Source organism: Triticum aestivum, chromosome 2A, assembly GCF_018294505.1.
Source record: "Triticum aestivum cultivar Chinese Spring chromosome 2A, IWGSC CS RefSeq v2.1, whole genome shotgun sequence".
Classification (NCBI taxonomy): domain Eukaryota; kingdom Viridiplantae; phylum Streptophyta; class Magnoliopsida; order Poales; family Poaceae; genus Triticum; species Triticum aestivum.
Window position 1 is genome coordinate 519834724 of NC_057797.1, and position 4810 is coordinate 519839533.

Below are 4810 nucleotides of genomic sequence, written 5' to 3' on the forward strand. Positions count from 1 at the left end.
AAGGAATTATTACTCTGGTTTGTCCATCATCTGTATACAGGTCTATCAAATGATGGCCGCATTAATGACGGTCACGTGGTGGTTCGGTCAGTTTCCATACATAGTCCGGCGAACGCCGCATCCGGAACTCGGACCGACCTGTGAATTCAGGATTTGCCACGCCTTTACTATATCACGCCGACGCCCTGCATCGACATTGACTTCGGCGCCAGGCCATATTTCTTTTATTACTCACTTTGCATAAATTATTTATTATGCAACGATTTTTTTAATTATTATTATTACTATTATCTTCGGTTTGCACTATTGTTTGTGCACGGGAAAATGATCCGGGGACTTCGTCGTCACTCTGCCGGTCTACATTGACCGTGCTATGTCACCACTTCGGCGTGTCGAGCTCTCCGCTTCGCCACCTCGGGACCGGCTTGGGGGATGGAACCTTGTCCCGCATCAAGCTCGGACCACGTCATCAATGCCGAACACATTAACCAGCTAAGTCACTTTCATGCTCAAAGTTTTAATTTTTAACTTGTGTTCGGTTCGACCAAGCATTATACTTTTTTGGAAAAAAAGTTTCTTGTAAAAAATTTCCTTGTCCAAACTTTGTTTGTGACGCACATATTCAAATACCCCGTTTATTTGGGGGCTTCCTTTACGAAGCTTTTCCTCGTGCATATGATTATACTTGTACGGCTTCGTTCCTTGTTCGTGTATTACGCCACAATATGCACCATATTGACTTAAGCGATTTGCAAGCTGGGTTGCCTGGCTCCTATGCTTACCCCTACGTTCCCGGTTGTTCGGCTAGGGAGTAAAGGGAGCACCTCTGTGATTGTCACGACCAGGTCCTCCGAGCTCTGACCTCAGACTGGGTGAAGCCGAAAGCTAGCACTCTTATTGTTTTCAATCATGGTCGGCACACAACGGAACTCATGAGTACAAAAAATCTATTGCACAAGTCTCATAGCAATAATGAGCACCGAAGAAAGGTATCGGTGGGGGTACTATTTTCTTCGAAGATGCTTCTTACACTTCGTCTGTAATAGTGATACACATGTTCATAGTATTGAAGCCAAAAGATGCAGAGTTAATAATGATAGTGCAACTTATTTGTGGCACTGCCATTTGGGTCATGTTGGTGTAAAGCGCATGAAGAAACTCCATTCTGATGGACTTCTGGAATCACTTGATTATGAATCACTTGGTACTTGCGAACCATGCCTCATGGGCAAGATGACTAAAACTCCGTGTCGGATTTCGGGTTCCGGCAGACCCTTGAGGTTCGAACACTGGGGTGCGCGCGGAGATTTCACCTTCTACCTACCTGCACCCCTCCGCCTCGCTAAGATCTAAGCTATGGAAAGAACAGCACAAGAGACACAGGGTTTATACTGGTTCAGGCCACCGTTGTGGTGTAATACCCTACTCCAGTGTGTGGTGTGGTGGATTGCCTCTTGGGCTGATGGTGATGAGCAATACAAGGAAGAAAAGCCTTGCGAGGGTCTGTTCTTGGCTGGGGCGATGAACTGCTGGGAGGAGTTCAATCACCCTTCTCTCTCTCTCTCTCTTCTTGATTCTCTCTTCGATTTTGATCCGATCTCCGATCTCCCTCTACCCTGTGGGTGGCTAGTCCTATTTATAGGCAAAGTCCCTGGGCCTCTTCCCAAATACTGAGCGGGAAGGGCGCCAACAATTGGCCATTTTGAAGGGGAACATCTGGTACACTTATCCTGACTAAAGTTGGTCCTCGCCTGAGAAAGGCTCTGGTGGTGACGCTGGCTTGGGCTCCACAATGACTTCCTCCCTGCTGTTGGACTGGTCTTGGTCTCGTTGCACCGAAACGGGTGCCTTTGCTTGATGCTCTTGCCTGCGCTTGCTCTCTTTGCACCAAAGAGGAAAGGAGGACACTGCGCGTCTGGCGCCCGCCTGGCGCCTTTGGTCGTCATGGCTTGCGTCACGGGCACCTCGTGAGGTACCCCGCCTTGATCTCTCCGCCTCCTCGTGAGCCAGCCTGATGAGGCCGTGCCTGAGGAAGCTCCGTGTCGTCCGCCCCGCGAGGCTTGGCCCCTCGCGAGGGTCTTGGGTCTGTGTTGATGAAGATGGGCCGCGTTGGGCCCCCTTTTGAGCCACGTCGCGGGCCGCAGGCAGGCAAGTCTGGGGACCCCCGTTCCCAGAACGCCGACAGTAGCCCCCGGGCCCAAGGCGCGTCCGGACTTGGCCGTGCAGGGAGGCGAAAGGGCAAGAGCGAAGCGCCGCGGGCCCTAACAGCCTGCGGCCTTGGGCGCTGCGTGGCGGTTGACTGGACATGGGCGCCTCAGCAACCACGCAAGTTGATAAGGGAGCGGCATCTGCCTAGGCTTTGCTTTTTTGCTTTCTCCGGTTGCTGCTCAGATCCCCTTTCTTGCGCCTCTCCTTCCTTCCTCCAAAATTTCTAGATCTACTTCGACCGCGTGACCTAGGAAGCCATGGCGCCTCGTCATTCCCCGGCCGGAGCTTGGTACTCGTCTGCCCTGGACTCGCCGAACGTGTCTGAGGCGAGCCTCGCACGGTTGCGTCAGATGGCGGCGGCGCAGGGCATCGACGGGGCGAAGGTGTTCAAGGCCGGCTCCGCCACCCCTGAGGGAGAAGGGAGCACCTTCTATCCGTTCTTTGTAAGCGCCATTGCTGCTGGTCTGGTGCCTCCCTTCTCGGAGTTCTTCTTCTCTGTCCTCCACCATTATAAGCTACAGGCTTTGCATCTCCACCCCAACTCCGTCCTTCTCCTGGCAATCTTTGCCTATTACTGTGAGGCTCACGTTGGGGTGTAGCCCTCAGTGGCCTTGCTGCGCCACTACTTCTACCTCCGGACCTCTCGCGGTCCTACTTCCACGTGCGCGAGCTTCATCGCGTACGGTGGCGCCATTGCCATTTCGAACCCCGGGAAAAGGATTGAGGGCTTCAGGAGCAAGTGTGTCTTGGCAGATGTTGGGTGCATCCACCCTCGGCTGATCTTGCCCATGGAGCAACCCACGAGCTCCAGCGATTGGGGTCGAGCGGAGCTCGCGGACCCCCGCGCGAAGCTGGTGTTGGAGAAGATGGACGCGGATCTGAGGCCGGCCAACATGGCGGCGGCGAAGCTGACCGGCACGTCGCTGCTGAGGGAATTCCTGGAGCACCAGCTGGCTCCGCTTTGGAAGTACTTACTTCCGATGTGGAGGCCCCATCCGAGCCCCGCGGCCTTGGCCGGCGAAGATCTGGTTGCGGTCCTCCAATCTCTGGTCGGGGGCGATGTGGCGAGGTTGGAGGGCGCTCCTACGCCCTTGTTCCTCCGCGACGACTGGGAGCAGGTAGTGGAGTCCATGCCCGTCTTCAACGGGGACGGGCCCGTGCCCATGGAAACTCCCGGGGAATCGGTGGACGTGTCCTCCGACGACTCCAGCAAAGGGGAGGAAGGAGGGGAGCGGGAAAAAGGGCCTGACTCCGAGGCGACTGACAGAGAGTCGAGGGCTCCCCTCCCCCGGTGTAGGTCCTGCGCTCTCCGCCTCTGTCCGAGCGATGACGATGAGGATGATGACGAGCAGGGCGGCGGGAGCTTGCCCCCGAACCCGAAGAAGGACAGGACCGGGCTGATCTCCCGCGGGTCTGCCCTGGCCCCGAGGCGGACCGCAGACGCGCCTTCCGCTCCCGAGCTTCCCAAGGTTGACCCTTCCAGCCGGCTTTCAGGCTTCAAATTTGGCCGGAGGCTGCCTGAGCTCACTGGCGACGACTCGTAAGCGCTTGATTCTTGTCTTTATTTCTTGTTCTACTGCCGAGGCTTGACGTCCACATCTTTTGGACAGGCTGGCGCCCGCAGCAAAGAAGCCGAAGGGAGCTCCTAAGGTTCCATCCATGGCAGCGCCTCTGCCCGCAGAGGAAGGTGACCGCGACGCACGGGCTTCTCCTTCCCGGTCGTCCTCACGAGGCCTGGCTGAGCCGGTTGGGGCGAGCTCAGCCCCCATGGCCCAAGTGACTCCCGAGGTGCTTTTGCCTGCTGCCGCCACTACAGTCGTTGGGGCGCAGCAGGCTCCGCCTCAGGATGTTGTGGTCGCGCTGCCGCCTTCTCCTCCTACTCCACCGACTGTTGTTTCTCCGACTCCTCCTGCCATTCTGGATTGTGCTGCTGCTGAGCTGGACCGGCTGCGGCAGGATCTTCTTGGCGCCGACCCTCGCTTGGTGGCCGGGCGCTTGGAGCTGGCTTCAGGATGGATTCGCTCCGACGCTTCGATTCGGGCGGCGCTGGTCCAGGCCTCGACGGCTTGCGATGAGGAGAGGCAGGCCATCCTTGAGGCGAAGGCTGCTCGTGACGCAGCCCTGGGGGAGGTGGTCGACGTCCGTGGTCGCTGCAAGGCGCTGGAGGACGAGCTGCAAGGCCTGTGGGACCAGCTCGCGAAAGAGGCCCGCCTTCGCCAAGAGCAGGAAGAAGGCGTGAAGGCTCGCGAGGCGGCCGTCAAGGAGAGGGAGGTCAAGCTCAGGAGGCGCCGTGACCGCCTAGGCGTGCTGGAGCAGGAGTTGGGGGCGAGGAAGGTCGAGCTGGACGACAAGGCCCAGGTTCTTGCCGAGGACCGCGTGGCCTTCGCGGAGATGGAGGCGAAGGCTCGCTCCTCGCTGAGGACGCTTTACGACAGCGGCCTGGAGAGCCCGCTGGCTGGCGCCGAGGACGGCCCCGCCAAGCTGCTTCCCTTCCTGGTTCGCGCTCTTGAAGATGTCGCCCTTGGCCTTGGCCCCACGGCCGAGGCCGAGGCGCGTGTCCTGTCTTCTGCAGCGCTGACGCGGGTCCTCACCCACATCTACC